The sequence below is a fragment of the Paroedura picta genome, chromosome 4, assembly GCF_049243985.1.
Source record: "Paroedura picta isolate Pp20150507F chromosome 4, Ppicta_v3.0, whole genome shotgun sequence".
NCBI lineage: Eukaryota > Metazoa > Chordata > Lepidosauria > Squamata > Gekkonidae > Paroedura > Paroedura picta.
Window position 1 is genome coordinate 31,643,262 of NC_135372.1, and position 20,591 is coordinate 31,663,852.

At 44.6% G+C, this 20,591-nt stretch overlaps 1 protein-coding gene across 6 annotated transcripts in view; it reads left to right on the plus strand.

Moving 5' to 3' along the window:
* Window positions 1–9,724: 9,724 nt before the first annotated feature.
* CACNA1E (calcium voltage-gated channel subunit alpha1 E) overlaps window positions 9,725–20,591 on the plus strand; it is a 584,956-nt gene continuing 574,089 nt past the window's right edge. For 3 of the 6 annotated variants that reach the window (XM_077332231.1, XM_077332234.1, XM_077332233.1), the window contains exon 1: window positions 9,727–9,971. The gene's annotated coding sequence lies outside the window, so the exon portion shown is untranslated. Of the gene's footprint in view, window positions 9,972–20,591 lie in introns of all 6 variants that reach the window. The other 3 variants (XM_077332232.1, XM_077332235.1, XM_077332237.1) reach the window with 2 other exon arrangements.

Genomic DNA, 20,591 nt, shown 5'->3' on the forward strand with positions numbered 1-20,591 from the left:
CAAACAGGCAGAGATGCAGTCTTGGCAAAGAATTGAGCAGAACCACTGAAAATAAAAGGCCAAGAAGTTAAAATTTCCCAAAATCTCCCAGCAGAAACCCTTCGCAATACGATATTTCTGGAAGTTCCCTTTTGCTTTGGAAGTTTTATTACCAGAAGGAAGACAAGTGATTAAGATGCTGCAACAAGCACAAGAACTGGCAGATCAGCTAGCTCAAAATCCACCAGTTCAATCTTTGGATAGAAACCCTGACCAGCAGAGACAACTTCCAGCTCCAAGTCTGAACTAGGACCTTTAGCTAAGAGATAAGCCATCTAATTTTAGAAATCATGGAGAAATTTTAGGCAATGTCTATAAACATTAATGGATTAAATTCTCCAACTAAAATTTCAAAATTTTTGAATCTATTCAGGAAGACTGTGGCAGACATAATATGTCTTCAAGAAACCCATATGAAGAAAGGACATCAGAATCTATTGCATACAAAAAGATTGGGAAGAGCCTTTGTAGCCTCAGCCAATACCAAACAAAAAGGTGTGATAAGTTATATCTTGAACACAAATATAAATGCAGAATTATTGGTGCAAGATGAAGAAGAGCGATATATTGCTCTGAAAAATTACTATCCCGGATGGTAAACAATAGATATTAACACATCTTTATGACCCAAATAATGGAGGAGAAACTTCATTTCTGATTTTGTGCTTAAAACTATGGAGTTTTTTTGATCAAAATTTAATCCTCATTAGGGACTTTAACACTGTTCCAAATGCAATATAAGATAAATGTCGTAGGAGACCAGGAGGAAAGCTCTCTGAGGCAGCTCTCAACAATTCAAGCAACTGATGTTGGAGAGAAATGAACATCTTTTTCCCGAATAGACACAATTCATATTCAAAAATAGACCAATGCTGGCTTTCTGAAGCTATGGTACCGTTTGTACATAAGTTGGAGATTTTATCCAATATTTATGCTGACCACAGTCCACCGGAACTTCAACTTATATATTCAAGAGCAGGGATTAGACAATGGAAGATGGATGATATTCTTCTAGAAGACAAACAAAGATTGGAAAAATAGATGGAAATGGAGGAATTTTTCCAAATTAATGCAAAAGAGGACATGAAAAAATTTGGAAAGCAAGCAAGCCATTTATTAGAGGCAAACTAATTGGATATAATGCGGCCATGAAAAAGGGGAAAAAAGGCAAAAATTGAAAATCTTATTAGAACAAATACAAATTTTAGAATTGGTGCATCAGGCAACAATCTAAAATAATTTGGAAGCAAATTAAGCTTATTAAGATTACAGGAACACATTATAGAGGCTGAGAAAATGAAGAACAACTGGACTTTTAAAAGCAAAATCTTTTTGAATATGCTGATAGACCAGTCAAATGGCTAGTTTCTTGGCTCCAAAGAGAATGTAATTAAGAAACCATTTCATCAATGAAAGTATCAGGAGTGGAATATCGAAGTGAGAAGGAAATTCAAAAATGTTTCCTCCAGTTCTATCAAAAACTATACAAACCACCAGAACAACACCAGGACAAAACTTTTAATACTATCTCGGACTGAGTCGAATTCCTATAAAAAATCAGAACATAACAATTCAAGAAGTAAATGATGCAATAAGAGCAATGAAATAGAAGGGCCCTGGGACCAGATGGATTAACCGCACAATATTCTTTAAAAAGTGATCCATATAGTAACACCATAGATCTAACAATTATTAAATGAAATTATGGAAAGCCCAGATAGAGTATACCCACAAACATGGGAACAAGCTTTTATAACACTGATCCATAAAGAAGGAATCAATCCACAAGTCCCTCAATCATATAAGCATCTCTGCTTAATATGGACTATAACATTCTTATTAAAATTTTAGCAGAGAGACTCAAGAGATGTATAGGTGATGTTTTACATGAAGATCAGACTGGCTTTATGCCTAAAAGACGTATGAAAAACAATATAAAACTAGTCCTAAATGCTATGGATTATGCTCAGAAAAAGAATTTACAGACAGCATTTGTCTTTTTAGAAAACCTTTGGCAATGTTTGATGGGACTTTTTACAAGCAGCCCTTCAGGCAATGAACTGTGGAGATTTTTTCCCCTGAAATTTATACAGCAAATCACCAGCAAGAAGCAAGACTTCTAGTGAGTGGAATGATTATAGAAGAAAAGGTAAACATACAAAAAGGAACTAGACAGGGATGTCCTTTCTCTCCGTTAATATTTTTTTTTTACAACAAGCCTTTAATAGCATATAAAAGTACAATATAAGAAGGGAAAGTGTTATTTAATTTTACTATTTAATTTAGTGCTGGAAGTCGTAGCAACTAAGATACAGATTTCACCAGAACTGACAGGAATTCAGATGTGGGGAAATCAAGAGTTTAAGAAGTTATGAGGATGATGTAGTCCTAATGCTGACAAATCTCCAAATCACTCTTCCCAGTAAATTGCTTAGAGACCTTTGGGGGCAATCTCAGGTTGTAAAATAAACAAAATTAAGGAAAATATATATTTTAATAGGAGCTACAGAAGAGGAAACTGCAGAATTTAAGCAGAAAATTCAATGTGACATAAACCTAGAAAAAAATCAGATATCTTGGAGTTGTGATAGACAGAGACTTACAAAATCTTTTTCATAATAACTATAAAAGAGTATGGAATGAAATATCTGAAGATCTAAAGAGATGGTCTAAAATCAATTTCTCTTGGCCGGCAAGATTAAGATGAATGTTCTACCTAAATTAAACTTTTTGTTTCAAACTACACCAATAGGCATTCAAGAGAAAACCCTGAGAAATTGGCAATCATATATTAACAAATTTATATGGGACTTTAAAAGACCAAGAATTGCTCATAAAGTTCTAATTGATGACAAAATGAGAGATGGCCAAGGACTTTACCATCATAATACCAAATATTAATCTGGGAATTGGACTGGATTAAGAGCCCTCTGGCCAGAGATCTAGCATTTGAGAAATATGGCCTCACTGAATAAATTCACAGTTTCTTATGGCCTATGACAAGCACTACGAAGGAGAAGATGTCTCACTTTTAGAGGAATGATTTACTAAAAACTTTAGGCTAAGTATAAAAATAGAATTAGCCCAAATCCTTTACTGCTAACATTCCCAGCCAAAGTTTATCTTGGCAGGTCACAACAAACGCGATTACAAGATTTAATATATAGGAATAGGATTACTAATGGAGCCCAAATTAAAAGCTGGAATCAACGAATGGGTGAAGGAGTAAACATCCAATGGTTTGAATATTTGCAAATAGTGGCTAAGCTCAAACTATAGCGAAGTGATCTCAACACGTTAAGAACAAATTTGAGATGATAATTAGTCAAGAGAAATCACACCTGCAAGGTCAGATATATAAACCTTTGGCCAAATATGAGACAGAGCATGAACAGATTAAGAATGCCATTCATTCATTCATTCATTCATTCATTCATTCATTCATTCATTCATTCATTCATTCATTCATTCATAAACATAGATACCGCTACCACTCTCCAGAGACTCGCAGCGGTCTACAATAACAATAAAAACACAGGAAAACCCCCCTAAAGCACCCCTTAACGCATTAATTAGATGGTGATCAAAAAGGATTCTAATCCCCTGCCCCCATTCAGCACATGGGTCAAAAAGCTCTTCCAAAGGGAGCGAAGGTTCTGTTCAAGTGGATGCAGGATTTCAATCAGACAATAGATTTGAATGGATGCGAACGATTATGGTCTAAGAATGTTAAACTAACCAAGTGTCAAACCTTGAGAGAGAATTGGGGATGGTTGCACATGTGAATTTGTAACTGAGTTAGGGCCTTAAACTTCACACCCTGCTTTTGGATGATTGATGCACAGGCTGATGGATACTTCAGTGCAGGAGTATTCAAACTGCGGCCCTCCAGATGTCTATGGACTACAATTCCCATGAGCCCCTGCCAGCGACATCTGGAGGGCCACAGTTCCTTCATCAAAAGTAACTCTCTTTGTGCACTCGTGGAGGTTGGCAACCTTAGTACAAAGCCATAGAGTCCACCCTCCAAAGCATCCACTTCCTCCAGGGGAAATGATCTGTGAAGACGGGAGACAAGCTGTAATCGTGGGGTAGTGGAAAGACAGGCAATCATAAGCAACTTTGAGAGTCATGAGGCCTGCAGGGTGACCTTGGGCCAGTCCCAGTTCTCTCAGAGCTCTCTCAGCCCCACCTACTTTACAGGGTCTCTGCCATGAGGTTGGGTTAAAAAAAAACCCAGCTCCTCCTCTTCTTTGAAAGGCCTACCTTCCCTACCCTCTCTGGAGATCCTGTCCGTCATCACCTACCTTGATTTCCCGGTTTCCTGATTTTTTCTCCGACGGAGAGGAAAAGAGGCCAAATCGGAGCATGAAATTTCAGCAGCTGCCAGCGAGGCGCGCTGACCCTGCTCGCCTTCATTTCCTCAAGCCATCAAAAATGAATTGAACAGCTGGCCTGGGAGCAGAGAGAAGGAGGCAGCGGCACTAGCCCCACTCAGAGCCCTTCGAGGCAGGGCAGGAGAGAAATAGAATGCATAAATGAAAGAGCAGTTTTAGGAGCCAAAGCAGCATGTAAGGCCGGGAGAAAGGGCCGTAGCATCTAGAGCAGGGACCCCAGCCTAGTTGAGCCTTTGGGCATTGGGATTTTGGAGAACATGGTAGGGTTGCCAACCTGCAGGTGGGACCTGGGGTTCACCCCAGAATTACAGATGATCTCTAGGCCAGGGGTAGTCAACCTGTGGTCCTCCAGATGTCTGTGGACTACAATTCCCATGAGCCCCTGCCAGCAAATGCTGGCAGGGGCTCATGGGACTTGTAGTCCACGAACATCTGGAGGACCACAGGTTGACTACCCCTGCTCTAGGCTACAGAGATCAGTTCCAGGAGAAAAAGACTGCTTTGGAGGGGAGACTGTAGGGCAGGGTTTCCGAGCGATGGCCCTGTGAAGGTCCCTCAATTGGTACTGCAGCTTGGGGTTTTTAAAAATGGTGACCAGAGAGAGCCCTCCCACTTTGCTGTTTCTGTCTCCAAGAAAAGGGAAAATAATTTTTTTGAAAAAAAAAAGTCTACCCTTATCTGGGCAAGCTGACCCGCCCCTTCCCAAAGTGGCCAATGATGGGCCTGGAAGGTGTGGGAAGGGGAGGGGGCCTGGCCATTTAAACCTTTGGTGGCCAAGGTTCCTCCCGCCTCTGGAATGTGAAGGCTTCATGTCTGCATTTCTTCAATCCGTTAAGTGTTTGGCCTTTTGGGTAGTCTAATTGTTCCCCGAGGGCAAGAGGAGCCATGGCCTCATGTCTGATATAAAGAACCGTGAAATTTGCACATGGAACTAGCTGTTTCCCGCACTTGGCCTGGGAACTGGGAAAGCCTGCCTCATCTCACCAGGGCAGTTCTATGGAAAGTTAGGGATGTGACTCAACTTTCTCAGTTTTTCTACCATTGAGAAACCCCTGAAATGTTCTTCAGGCTTCGAGAAACCCCAAAAGTGGTGCGGTTGTGCAGAATGCAGTTGGGAAGCAGAGCTGTGGACATGCCCACCTGGGCCCCTCCCCTCCAGGCCCATCACTGGCCATTTAGGGAAGGGTGGGTGTTTCAACATGACCACATAAGATCATATCACCAAATAAATGTTGAACAAATTTAAAATAGATATAAAAAATTAATTCAGGCAACCCTTCCAGGGCCATCAAGAAACCCCAGGGTTTCATGAAACCCTGGTTGAGAAAGCCTGATCTATGCCAACTGCTCAGTGTTCGAACAGAAGTCTCCGTCCAGTGACACCTTGAATACAAACATCGAGACATAAGCTTCCATGTGCCAGTATTCTTCTTCAGATATAATGAAACAGAGTTTTCTCAACCATAGATATAGGTAGAGAGAAGGCGGGGTTAACTGCCAGGAAGATTTAGCTAGAATTCAGATGCCTAATTTAACTGGACAGCTCTAACTGAGATAGGATTGAAGCAGATGCCAGAACTGTGTGAATGGATGTCCATCAGCTTATGAATACAAGCGTTCACAAACAGAAGTCTGAGTTCAGTGATAGCCACAAGGCCAATAAAGGTAAAGGTAAAGGTATCTCCTGTGCAAGCACCGAGTCATGTCTGACTCTGGGGTGACGCCCTCTAGCATTTTCTTGGCACACTCAATACAGGGTGGTTTGCCAGTGCCTTCCCCAGTTATTACCGTTTACCCCCCAGCAAGCTGGGTACTCATTTTACTGACCTCGGAAGGATGGAAGGCTTAGTCAACCTTGAGCCGGCTGCTGGGAACGAACTCCGAGCCTCATGGGCAGAGCTTCAGACAGCTTGTCAGCTGCTTTATCACTCTGCGCCACAAGAAGCTCCTACAAGGCCAATACTGGGTGCAAACAAACAGCAAGTGCGAGATGAGTATGCACCGTTGTACACGTCTTCAGTTACATTTGAAACAGCTTTCCTTAAAGGTTCCATATAGGTAGGACAATAAAATCAGAGTCCAGTAGCACCTTTAAGACCAACAAAGATTTATTCAAGGCGTGAGCTACTGGACTCTGATTTTATTGTGCTACTTCAGACCAACATGGCTACCCATTTGAATCTATCCATACAGGTAGGGTTAATAAAGGGGGGGGGGGGAAGCAATAAGCAACCAGGCAATCAATACAGCTGAGACTGGAACAGCACATTCCGTAAGACATTAAAATTGGCACGCAGATGATAAAGGAATAAGCAACAGAAGTGGGAACTGAGTCTGAGTCCAGTGGTTCTCCTCCCACACTAACCCCCCCCCCCAAAACTAGTCCAATTTCTGAATCGATTGAATAAAACTCTGTAGGCCTTCAAGGTGCCACTGGGCTCAAAAAATTGTTCTGCTGCTTCAGACCAAGACGGCCACCCGCCTGAATCTATGCTCAGTGTACGTTTTGGTTCATGTTTCTTCTGTGCCACTTCTTTTTCTATACTTAATTGATTTTTTTTTAAAGCAATACGATAAAATTCTGTGCCACTTTTCTAAGGGCCTGGAGGAATAGGTCCTAGGGGTAAACAGGACAGAATAAAGCTTCTCTCTGCAGTTTGCGGTCAGCAGCTGTTGTAAGTCTGCCTGCTGAGTTTCCCAAATGCCTCTCATTGGTTCTCCAAAAGTTGTGACTGTCCTCTCTCCCATTTGGTACCTCACCTTATGGTCTCATCAGATCTCAGAAGCTAAGCTGGGCTGGCCCTGTCCAATATTCGGAAGGGTTACTGGGCTCGTGATGTGGAGGTAAGCAATGGCAAACCACCTTTTCCCTTGAAAACCCCATGCAGTTGCCATGTCAGCCGTGATTTGATACTCCCCCCCCCCAAATTGACTCTCTGTCATAATCCCCCCTCCCGATCTTCCCGGGAGCATTAACTTCAAGGTTTAATGGGCAGAAGGGCCCTCTCTCACCCCTCTCTAATCCCTGTGTTCCTTCCATTCATCTGTACCTCCCCTCCTCCATTCCATGTTTTATGACAAGTAGACACTTCCCCCCCCCACCCCGCCACCCTGTGAAGAGTTCTCCCTTATCTATCTTCATCCTTGGTTCTCACAGAGAGGTTAGAAATTAACTGCCAGGAATGGCAAAGGAAACAGACTTGTCTCCTCTATTTGCGCCTTTTAGATCAAAAGCTTATCTTATGAGAACCAATTATCCCGCTCAAATCATCCCTCCCTATATATGTGCCCGAGAGGGCCATCCGTGCTTGTCTCTATCAATGGGCCTGTCCCTGCCAATGCTTTGTCTCACTTCACCCCATGGAATCCCTCAATAAAGACGGATTTCTTTGCACCACATGTGGATGGAGCAGTTCTCTATGAGGGGGTCTCCTATGGTTGGCCGGACCAGCCTACAGTTTGTGACACTCTCCCTTATAAAGAATGATAATGCGCAAAATGTTTATTAACTGCAACTTGAACATGAATCTTTATTTTTATATGCTTGATTGGGGCTGGGGGGGGGTAGACGCAACACTGTCCTTTCAGGTAAAGAAAGCATTGTCCTATATTGACTTTAGGAATATTATACAGTATATTTAGGAACCTGCCTGGTTGACCATCATACAGTGTGGGGTGCCAGACAGAAGCAGGGGTGGCCAAACTGTGGCTCTCCAGATGTCCACAGACATCTGGAGAGGCACAGTTTGGAAACCCCAACAGCTGAAAAGGAATGGGTCTCTGGCATGATCAAATTGATGATGATGTTATCAGTTCAGTTGTGTCTGACCCACAGCGATTCTATAGGGAAGTCTTCGCCATGCACCCCTGTCTCTGATTGCTTCTTTTAGTTGGTCCATGGTCATCCCTGTATTGGCTTTGATCGTGTCGAGCCAGTGGGTCCTTTGGCGACCACGTTTCCTTTTGCCGCTGACCATGCCAAGCATTCATGATTTTTCTAGCGAGTTTGATCAGACGTGTCCAAAGTAAGTAAGCTTTAGCTGTAATATCTTGCCTTCTAATGACACAGTGGGTTTGCTCCTCTCTAAAACTGTCTTGTTGGTAACTTTGGCTGTCCATGGTATTCGCAGCATTCATCTTCAACACCATCATTCGAAAGCATCTCTTCTCCTCCTGTCTTCCTTCTTCAGGGTCCAGATTTCGCATCCATAGGTTGTTATGGGGAAGACCACGGCATTGACTAACTGGCACTTTGTATTAAGGCTGATATCTCTATTTTTCCATATTCGGTTCATGCCTAACATTGCATTCTGGCCCAGCGTTATTTGCTGTTTGATTTCACGGCTGCATCCAGCACTTTGAGTGATCATAGAGCCAAGAGCCAAGAAAGATGAAATCATCAATACATTATGATCAAATTAGCAGCCGAGAAAAAAGTAGAGAAAATGCTTAATCTAAACAACACCGACTGAAAGAACCAAGAAGCTTAAATAAACTTGCAGCCAGATATTGAAAGTATTTTATATAGAAGACGTTGAAATATTATAATATATGAAAATACATGCTCTTTATTATTAAAGAAAGTTAAAAACACCAAAAGGCACTGAATATTACTCTTGAGGGTTCTTCCGGGCATTCGGGGGAAGCTACAGGTGTGTTTCCTCAATGACAGGCAAAGCCTGGGGTTGGCCAGAAGGCTGAAAGAGGGAAATGTAGGTTTGAGAAAGCCTCTGTTTTCTCTCTTGCAACAGAAATATCCACCTCTACGCAGGTAGCAACGTGGTTATGCGGGTGGTTATGTGCCCATTCATCGCGGTGAGCTCTCGGGAAGAGAGACAGCCAGAGCTTGCCTTGTCTCAGAGCAAAAAGTCTCTTTTTGGTTGCTTACGGCCACAGAACAGAGGTTTAAATGCCACCGTTTCCATCTTTGGGAGAGGGCTCCGGTGTGAACTGGCCCTTTGCACGGCTGCTCCTCCGTTCCACCTTGTCGGATCCACCAAGAAGTGAGTTTGCAGGTCACCAAACTCCAAACAAGCCGGCTGACCTCAATATCCAGAGGCAGGGTCCTTGACCTCTCTGATGATGTAAAATGGCATGGAGGGGAGCCACCCCCATCTCTTGTGTGACTTGTCCCTGGACAATTTCTCTTACTGTTTGGATTTTCTTTGATTCCCCTGTTCTGTTGCGTTACTTCCCTGTCTGCCCCTTCTGGTATGTGTGAGAGTTTTCTCTCTCTCTCCCTCCCCACCTCTTTGCTTGTCAGAAATTTCTTTCCCATTGTGTGGGCAGGAGACAGATTTTTACTGTCTCTTCTCTTTTTTTTATTTTTTTTTATTTTTCTCCTTTTGCCCCTTCCTACCTCCTCCTTTCCCCCCTCCTTTCCTCTCCTTCCCCAAGCCCTCTCTATTGTCCCCACCTCTTCTCCCCTTCTTTCTCTCCTCCCTCTTTTGCTCTTCTTTTTCTCTTTCCATTCCAAATAATATCTCTGGAATAACATTGCAGCCCAGTTCTAGGAAGCCAGGCACGTTATTCAAGGTAAGTGCTTATTTTAGCTACCCCATTCCCCTGTTCGAAGCGATGGCCGTCTTAGGGGAAAAGGCTAGATTTCTAAAAGTAGAGAATGCATTTTAATTCTTTCTCTCTCTCTCTCTGGCATTTTTGCTTTTCTACCTAGGAGAGAAGGAAGGAACCTTAGACAGAGCTGATTTCAGTGTAATGCTGCAACCTGTTGGGAAGGGGAGGATGGTTTCAAGGTTTCCTATGCTTCCTTTTAAAAAAAAATAGTTAGTGGAAGGAAGGAAATTATCCCTCTGGCAGGGATTTGCTTGTATTCTGCTTCTCTCCCCCCCCCCCTTGGGAACACATTTTTAGTCTCAGCTGAATTACTCACACCCATAGCTTGGTGCGATTGTTTCTTTCTGTCAGTTCAAGCGCTGGGGAAAGCTGTGTAATGGCTTTATGCAAACCTTAAATGAAAGCAGGCGGCATTTGGCGGCCGGCTCAGAAACGAGGAAATGGTTGCAATCGTTCCCTGAGTTTGCTGGAGAGTTTCTCCTGTTCCTTCTGTGCCATTGGAGGGCTTCTAGGTGTATCTTTTGGGGGGAGGGTGGTGGTTTTCGAGCCTCCTTTTACAGATGCTTGACTGGGCCCTTTTCTGGGAGTGATTTAAAGCTGGGAGGGGGAGTGGGGGATTTTAAAGAACTTTGGGCAGGATGATTCTATTCCCTACTAAGGCTTGTTGTGTTCTAAAAGTTTCATTTAAGGTGGCCTCCGTCCGTTGGGAGGTTACTTAGTTATTTAAGGTGGATCCTTGAAAAGTGAGCTTGGGCGAACCGAGCCGGAATGATGGAAGATGACTGAACGAAAGAGCCAGTTGCTGTCCTTGACTTCTGATACCCTAGCTTGCATTCTAATGTTTTCTTCCCCCTCCTTTTAAAGTACAGACAGATAGGTTGGATTCTTATTACTCCCCCGCTGCCCGATGGATTTGGTTCCTGCTTTGTCAGGGTTGGAATCTGACATCGGCTTGTTTCATTGAGCTGTTTGGGGTGTTTATTCATCGGGGCTCTGAGGGGAGGGCTTCTCAGACAACTTAGGGCATTCTTAAACCACGCGCTCTCCTAAGAGGGAGGGGGAGAGGCCCCTTTGAGACTACTGATTTGGGGAAATGTATCAGACATTAAGGTTGGATTTGTACGGTCTACTCTGTCTTTAGAGAGGACTGTCCCGCAAGGTTTGATTCTGCAGCACAACCACAAAAGAAGAAGTAGTAGCAGTGGCTGTTTTGGAATGTCACTAAGCCTTATTGAATCACGTGGCAGAAGGAGATCTAAGAAGTTTATGCTAGTCCCTGACCTGTGTCATTCTTACTGCCTGTCTTCTCAGCATAATCAATAAGGTTGTTGCCACAGGCCAGGGGTGGGCCTGTGGGCTCATGGGAATTATAGTCCGTGGACATCTGGAGAGCCACCGTTTGGCCAGACTTCAGGATCATCCAAAGCAGGGCTGGCAAATGACAACTCTCAATCCAAGACTGGCTTTTGGATTAATGCTGTCTTGTCCATGGCAGCTGTGAATCTGTAAAGCTGCCATACCCTGAACCAGATCCCTGGTTCATTGGAGTCAGTATTGTCTGCTGAGACATACAGCAGTACCCCAGGCTTATCTTTTATATCACCCCTAGTTGCCGGATCTTTTTAACCCGGAGATGCTGGGGATTGAACCTGGGACCTTCTGCGTGCTAAGCAGATGCTCTGCCGCTTAGCCACAGCCCCTCCCCAACTCAAAGTGTAGTGCCAATCAAAGTACAGTAGAAAAAAGTTCCCCCCCTGTTTTTCTTTCTCGTAATGCCTTTTTCAAGCTGCGAAGCCAGGGAGATATCCTGCCATTTAATGCTACATCTCTCCTTTAAATGTCATGCTTTCCAGGCATGTAATGTGTAAATGCCTATATCTGTACACAACGCTGTGCATGAATACACGTGAGACCCTCGCTGCTGGGTGATGCCTGCTTTCCTGCTCATTACTGCACAGCACGATGCGCCACTCAGGCCCATGTGCTGGAGAGTATTATTATAATTATTTATTAGGCTTATATACCGCTCTTCCCAACCAATGGGCTCAGGGCCATTCACAAAAATCATTTGGATTAAAACATACACAATACAATGGGCGGTTTAAAGCATCCACGGTAATAAAACATGTAAAACCTTTGGGGAGGAGGGAGAAGAGAGGGTAAGTCAGCTCCTGCCCAACTCCTCCCCCCCCCTTTTGGGATTTTAGTCGGGGTATGTGTTAGAGCAATCCGGAGCGTTTTAAAATTTTAATTTTTGTGCATTTTTTAATGCTGTTACCCGCCCTGAGCATTTGGAAGGGCAGAATATAAATTAAAAATTATTATTTACAGATGGATCCAAATCTGTGGGCCTAGCAAATGAGTTAAAAAAGAAGGGGAGCGGAAAGGAAAAGAAAGGAGTGGGGTCAGCCAGGTGGGGGGGCTGGCAACCGCTAAGTTAGTTTACTCAGTCATTTGACTCATGTACATAATTTTGCTACAAGGACTGAGAGCAGTAAAGTTATTTAACAAGCAATAAAAATAGGTAAGATTAAAATATCACAAATGAATAAAAGATTATTACATGTGAATGTTAAAGAAGATATCAAAGTTAATAAGATACTATTTACCATACTGGGCACTGTATGGAGAGGGGAATAAAACAATAACTGCTGAAGTAGGAAAACAAATGGTTCAAACTGGCAATGGAAGTTTGGCACCCGCCGACAAACAAATTAGAGTACTCTGCCCCCCACTCCCGGCAGTCCAAAAGGTACCCCTCATCGCTCCAAAACATTTTGAATCTCATATAACTTTTCCTGAAACTTACACAAGCAACTGCTTCGTAAACCCCCCACTTGGAACTTTTGAGAATTGTGCAGCCCTGGACATCCCTGAAGGCCTGAGAAGGAGGAGGAGGAGAACCTGGTTTTTGTACCCCACTTTTCTCTACCCAAAGGAGTCTCTAAGCGGCTTCCAATTGCTTTCCCTTCCTCTCTCCACAACAGACACCCGGTGAGGGAGGTGAGGCTGAGAGAGCTCTGAGAGGACTGGGATTGGCCCAGCATCTCCCAGTTGGCTGCTTGTGGAGGAGGTGTGGGGAGTCAAACCTGGTTTTCCAGATTAGAAGCCACTGCTCTTAACCACTGCACCAAAGTGGCTCTCTACACCACGCTAGCTACTCACCAGGAGACAGCAAAAGAGACTTTGGGGCCCAACAGGGCAGAAAATTCAAATGGAAGTTGGGCTGTCTCATGGCTACTTAATAGTATGACCAGCTGTGGTGGGAGTGTAGATAATTGGGTCATCACCATCCAGGGCATGCAGAAGGGGTCTTGGATGCGGTCCCTGGCTTCTCCGATGAAAGAAATTGCAGGTGGCCGGGCTGCATTGCAGAGCGTCTAGAACAGACAGATACTGGCTTAGTCAGATAGTTTGCTTTAGCCTAAGACAGGCTTTCTCCACCAGGGTTTCGTAAAATCTTGGGGTTTCTTGACCGCTCTAGAAGGGTTTCTTGAATGAATGGAAGTTAATTAATTTTAATAATTTTTAAAAATGTGTTAAACATTTATTGGGTGATAGGACCACATATGGTCATGTCAACCGGCCCTCCCCTCCCAAAATGGCCAATAATGGGCCTGGGGTGGGTGGGAAGGGGAGGAGCCTTGGATGGGCACGTACACAACTCTGCTTCCCAACTACATTCTGCACGATGGTGCTGCTTCCAGGGTTTCTCAATGCCTGAAGAATTTTCCGGGGGTTTCTCAATGGTAAAAACGTTGAGAAAGGCTGGCCTAGGACATTTCTGGCGTTCCAGAAGGATGGCTGCTGGCAGCTCCTTGACATCTCGGGAGATGGTGCACTCAATCCTTCATCCAGCATGTTCTAAGTCTGGCTTATGTTATTGCTCAAAGTTCACTTTGCTAGCCAGCCTCTCATCCCCTCTTGATTTGCCCGCTCCACGGGAAAGCTGCCTCTTAATCACTTCCTCATTCTGCAATTGGTTTGCCTGGGCTCTTTAATTAGCACCTGACTTGCTTTCCTAAGGACTTGGCAAGGGAGAGCAGCTCTTAAAATTTGGCCAAGGAGCGCAAAGCCATCGATTCTGCCTGGTTTGGTTTGGGGAGGGGGATTTGGGGGTGGAAGAGGGTTTGTTACTTTGTGTAAGGTCACTACCTCATTATTTCCAGAAGGGATCTTTCACATGCAGATTGTCCTTACTTGTTTCGATGGATTTTTAAAAAACAAAAAAGCAAAACAACCTTTCACTGTTCCCTCAGCATATTTCTTGGCAATTAGGATAAACCTGGTAAAAAAAATGTCAAGGATTGAATAGCTGGAGCAGCCTTTCTTGACGTTTTTACCATTGAGAACCCCCTGAAACAGACTTCAGGCTTCCAGAAACCCCAGATGTGGCTCAATCGTGCAGAATATGGTTGGGAAGCAGAGCTGTGGACACGCCCACCTGGGGCCCCTCCCCTTCCCACCCCCTCCAGGCCCATCACTGGCCATTTGGGAAGGGGGGGAGACAGGTTGACGTGATAAACATTTAATCAATTTTAAAAATATATAAATTAATTAACTCCCACCCACTCGGGAAACTCTCCCAGGGCCATCAAGAAACGCCAGGGTTTATTGAAACCCTGGTTGAGAAAGCCTGAGTTAGAGGGGGAGGAATTGTGTTCTTCTCCAATCTGGCTGCAATAAGCAAAACAAGGCTTCCAAACTATGCTCTGGAAAGCAGGTGAACATTTACGAAGCAAGGACATCGATTTGGTCAATGACTGTAACAACCAACCCAATACTTCACCGAAAGCGGACAGGATGAAACTGCTCAATGGATTTTGTCTTCTTTTTAAGCATGTCCTCACTTATGTGTTGTGTGACAGACTCCAAGTCCTCAACTTCTTGTTCTTGGCTTTCTTTTCAGCTTTGATGTGGCATGGGCAGGAGGGGGGGGAGCAGTTTGTTAGGTGCCTTGGTTTGCTTCTTTTTTGGTCTTCGAATGGGGATTACTTCGAGGGAGAACAAACTGGTTCCCTGCGAGTTCTGCATCTGTTCATATTCTTAGCTGACTGAATAGTAGAAAACATTTCCCCTCTTGTAGCCGTATCATCTGTGTTTTTTGTTTCCTAACCTGAGAGCTGGGCTGGATCTGCACTTACTTTGTTTATTCCATTGTCAATCCTGTTGAATTCAGATCGATTTGAACCCGGGTCTTCCTCGTTCCTTTCCCCCGACTTGAGACAAAAAGTGGTCTGCACTTGATTCGGGGAGATGAGAGGGGGGGGAGGGTTTTATTTCTCCTCTTTTGACTGCTGGTGAGAAGCCTAGTGAAGCACAAGGCTCTTTCTCTAACGAGTGGGGGGGGGGGAGGGAGTTGAGCAGTCAGCCAGCCAGCCAGCAGGAGCAGCCTCTCAGAGAACGAGGCAAATCTCTGCTGGTTCTGGAGCACAGTCACTTAAAAACAGATTCCAGAGGGAAACAAAGAGAAAAAATAAATCTCAGAGGAACGTTTTAAAACCAGGAAGCCTTTGAACTGACTCCCTGGCCAATCAGGGTTTTTGTACAACGTTGGAGGATGAGCAGCAAGTTAGTTTGGGGAAAAGCAGAGAGCTGCCCCTTTACTCATGCCGATTTTTCAAATAGAAAAAATAGATGGTTATATCTGACTCCAGGATATCATAGGGGAAAGTTATGGTCACTTGGATCAATCCTGCTTGTTGCAGATGAAAAATTTAAATCGCCCAAAATCAAAATGGAAATCACATTCAGTGTAGACGGCAGGGACTGAATCAACCTGGGATTGGAATAAAAGCTCCGTGTAGATTCAGCCCTGGTGGGGAAGTGCTAGTCTACACCCTGAGCCATTCTGGCTGGAGGAATTGCATATTCCCCTGTATGTTTAGTTATTTATTTAAAAAATAACTATTTGGATATAGGAGAGTAGACCTTAGAGGGAATTTGAGTCCAATAGCACTGGTAGAGCCTCTTGTGGCGCAGAGTGGTAAGGCAGCAGACATGCAGTCTGAAAGCTCTGCCTATGAGGCTGGGAGTTCGATCCCAGCAGCCGGCTCAAGGTTGACTCAGCCTTCCATCCTTCCGAGGTCGGTAAAATGAGTACCCAGCCTGCTGGGGGGTAAACGGTAATGACTGGGGAAGGCACTGGCAAACCACCCCGTATTGAGTCTGCCATGAAAACGCTGGAGGGCGTCACCCCAAGGGTCAGACATGACCCGGTGCTTGCACAGGGGATACCTTTACCTTTAGCACCTTTAAGACCAACAAAGTTGGCAATTGTTGGTCTTAAAGGTGCCATTGGACTTAAATTTTGCTGTGCTACTTCAGACCAACACAGCTACCCACTTGTATGGTAGAGAGAATGTTAAAAAGAGGGGCTGTGGCTCACTGGTAGAGCATCTGCATGGCATGCAGAAAGTCCCAGGTTCTATCTCCAGCATCTCCAGTAAGGGTCAGATCACAGCTAATGAGAAAGGTATCCTGAGACCCCAGAAAGTCACTGCCAGTTCAAATAGACCAGCCTTTTGACCATGGAGGTACCGCTGCAATATTGTTCAGGCTTCGAGATACCAGAAAGTGGTGTCATCTGGCCATGCCTCCGTTCCACACTCCCGGAAGACAGGAGTCTTGGCTGGCAAAGGTTTAAATGGCTGGGGATCCTCCCCTTCCGACCCATTCCAGGCCTGTCATTGGCCACTTGGGGAGGGGATGGATTGCCATCCCAAGTGAAAGTAGACTTTTGAAAAATTCAACTCCCCCTCCTTTACTTGGAGCCAGAAATAGCAGACACAGGGTTCTTCCCAGCCACCATTTGGAAAACCCCAGATTTCACACAGCTGGCAGAGAGGTTCCCAAGATTCCCTTCCTCTATGGGTGGGGGTGGGACGATGGCTTTGCACTGGAGCCTCTGCTTGCAGGCAGAAGGTCCTGGGTTCGATCCCTGGTATCTCCAGTTCAATGAAACCAGAAGGAGGTAGTGTGAAAGACATCTACCCGAAATCCTAGAGAGATGCTGCTAATACTGACCTTGGTAGACTGCTTCAGGAAGGGACTCTGCGTAAAGTAGCCACCTCACGGATACCTCATTGCATGGGAGCCTGCACTGTTTTATATGCTTACAGCCTGAAGTGACTACAGCCCAAGGGCTGTTTTCCTAGGATGTCTTTTGTCGGTGTAGACTAGACCTTTGTTTCAGAGGGTTGGATGCATTCATAGCAGAAAGAGAAGAAAAAGGAAGGCTGTAGCCCTGATGGTTAAATATAGAATGGTCAACCTGAGTCGATTGTTCAGGCATTGTCAAGTCAAATCTAGCATGAATCAATGACATCGAGGGCAGCCTTTCTTTTATTGGCATCGAGGACAACCTTCCTTTCATAGAATCATAGAATCATAGAATCATAGAATCATAGAATCATAGAATCATAGAATCATAGAATCATAGAATCATAGAATCATAGAGTTGGAAGGGGCCATACAGGCCATCTAGTCCAACCCCCTGCTCAACGCAGGATCAGCCCTAAGCATCCTAAAGCATCCAAGAAAAGTGTGTATCCAACCTTTTCTTGAAGACTGCCAGGGAGGGGGAGCTCACCACCTCCTTAGGCAGCCTATTCCACTGCTGAACTACTCTGACTGTGAATTTTTTTTCCTGATATCTAGCCTATATCGTTGTACTTGAAGTTTAAACCCATTACTGCGTGTCCTCTCCTCTGCAGCCAACAGAAACAGCATTGTATCCTTGTAATAGAGAGATGAACAGTGTTGTTGTTGTGCTATAGCAATGGTTTGCAGCTGGAGAGCCAGTGTGGTGAAACGGTTAAAGAGCAGAAGCCTGTTTGAGTCCCCACCCCTCCTCCCCATGCAGCCAGATGGGTGACCTTGGGCCAGTCCCAGTTCTCTTAGGGCTGTTCTCACAGAGCAGTTTTCTTAGAGCTCTCTCAGCCCAACTTAACTCACAGGGTGTCTGTTGTGGGGAGAGGAAGTGAAAGGCGTTTGTAAGCCACTTTGGAACTCCTTCAGGTAGTGAAAAGCGGGGTATAAAAGCCAGCTCTTCTTCGTTATGGACAACTTTTCATTAAATAGCTCCTTGATAGTATGGTAGCTATTGATGGATGTTGCCTATTTCACTAATGCTTGATAAACCAGAGAAACAATGATCCTATGGTGCAGAATAAGCAGTTCTGGAAAAAAACAATTTACTTGTTCGGCTGTAATTCAGTCTCGCTTGACAACCAAGAACCATGTTCTTCTTAAGCCTAACCCATTTTAAACAGTGGAGGAATTTGTGGGCCAGATCCCAATTTTGCCAGAAGCATGAAGCTGACGGAATAGAGAGAAATATCTGCAAAGCCAAAAGATCAAGCAATTCAAGAAAAAGCTATAGGGGATCGTACGGCCGTGTGGAGGCCAGGGAAGTCATTTTAAAGGAACTCAACAGTATATTAATTGGTGCGGCTCTTATTTCTGTGACAAATCTACCTCTACATCAGTGCAATCCTAAATGGAATCGCACCCTTCTATGGATTTAGAAAAAATTGAACTCTACTGAGGATTGTCCACAGACTGCAATTCCCATGAGCCCAATCCCATGCAATCCAGTTCCCATGGACAACAATTCCCACAAGCCCACATCATCATGCTGTTGACAGAGGCTCATGGGAACTGTAGTCCATGGACAGCTGGAGACCCGCAGTTTGGCCATCCCAGTAGCTCATTGTACAAGCAGCAAGGCTACCATAGGGGCCCCTGGAACCTGAGAAGAATGCCTCAAAGGGCCATGCCCCCCCCCAAAAAAATCAAGCTTAAGTAAGTCTGATCTAACATTTTCCATAATCTCTTCCACCCTCACCCATTTAGAAACCTTAATCCGCCTGACGGAATCTAGCTCCACACGTGTGTTACGAGCTATTGGCTGCCACTTTCTGAACTCCCATGCAGCTAAGAGAACAGGATGTGGGGCCTCTGGAGATGCTGCAATTGTGGTGTGTTGAATGATTTCCCACTAAAGGTGTAGCTCTGATTTATTTGCTTTGATGCTCTAACTTCCCCAGTTCCCATCCCTTCCATTAAGGAGAGACTATATTTTACACAAAAGGCTTTTCTTTTTTTCTCCAAGACGCAATGTTGTTGTTGTTGTTAGTTGAGAGGTTGTGTCCGACCCATCGGGACCCCATGGATAATGATCCTCCAGGCCTTCCTGTCCTTTACCATTCCCCAGAGTCCATTTAAGTTTGCACCTACTGCTTCAGTAACTCCATCCAGCCACCTCATTCTCTGTCGTCTCCTTCTTCTTTTGCCCTCAATCGCTCTCAGCATTAGGCTCTTCTCCAGGGAGTCCTTCCTTCTCATGAGGTGGCCAAAGTATTTGAGTTTCATCTTCAGGATCTGGCCTTCTAAGGAGCAGGCAGGGCTGATCTCCTCTAGGATTCATTAGTTCCTGCCATCTCTTTACTGCTTGGAATATGGAGGTCCACACCAAGCTGATGCGTTGCCCGAGGGTGGGGGATGCCCGTGGGTTAGCTAACTCCATTCACAAACATCTTTTTTTTGCCTGCAACAGTTAGAAAAAAACATAGTTGATTGGTTAGGAGTCTTCAGACGTAGCTTCTGGGATTCTGTGCTGCAGGAACCCCGGATTATTCATCCAGCTTCCCAAAACACCACGACTGAAATAAAGGGCCTAAACTGAGCCTATTTGCATCACAAAACTAATTTTGTCCAAACCTCCACTCTTTCTTAGATCTATTTCAGAGAAGTGATTTTTTTCAGAGAGGTCGATGCATCCAATTAAATGTGCTCAGCTTACAGCCGTCTCAGTTTCTTTAGTCTTTTCTTGGTAAAATTGGAGGAGTTTTATTTGGGGTGGGGATGGAGATCAAATTAAGGAAACAGCTAAAGCTCCGGGTTTAAGGGTGAAGTAGATTCACAAGGACAGGAGGGCAGAATCTCAGTACCATGGATAGCTCCCGTGTCTTTAAAGAGGAGTCGGTTTTTACATCCTGTTTTTCTCTACCTGAAAGTATCTCAAAGCGGCTTACAATCAGCTTCCCTTCCTCTCCCCAAACAGATACCTGTGTGGTTGGTGTGGCTGAGGGAGTCCTGATATTATTGCTCTGTGGGAACAGCACGATCAGGGCTGTGACAAGCCCATGGCCTCATGTGGAGGAGCGGGCAATCTAACTCGGATCAGAAGGCACGACTCTTAACTACTAAACCAGCCTGGTTCTTGGGCTTTTTTCTGTGGTGGACCACAAGTCAGGCATTTGAAGACTGAGCAGCAAAATACATTGAAATACAAATATTTATTATTAAGTGCCTATTAAGAAGATTTAAAAAATCTATATACATAGAATCGTGACCGTAAAACCTGACAAAATGCTGAAGGTTCCAAAGCCTCCTATTGGTGGAATATCCCCCACCCAGGGCCAATTGCTGATCTTCCTCAGGATTCTGCACCCCCTTTCGCTTCAGGCCTGCTGTGAAGGGAGCCTCTAAGACGGGTAGTCAAACTGCGGCCCTCCAGATGTCCATGGACTCCAATTCCCAGGAGCCCCTGCCAGCATTTGCAATGGAATTGTAGTC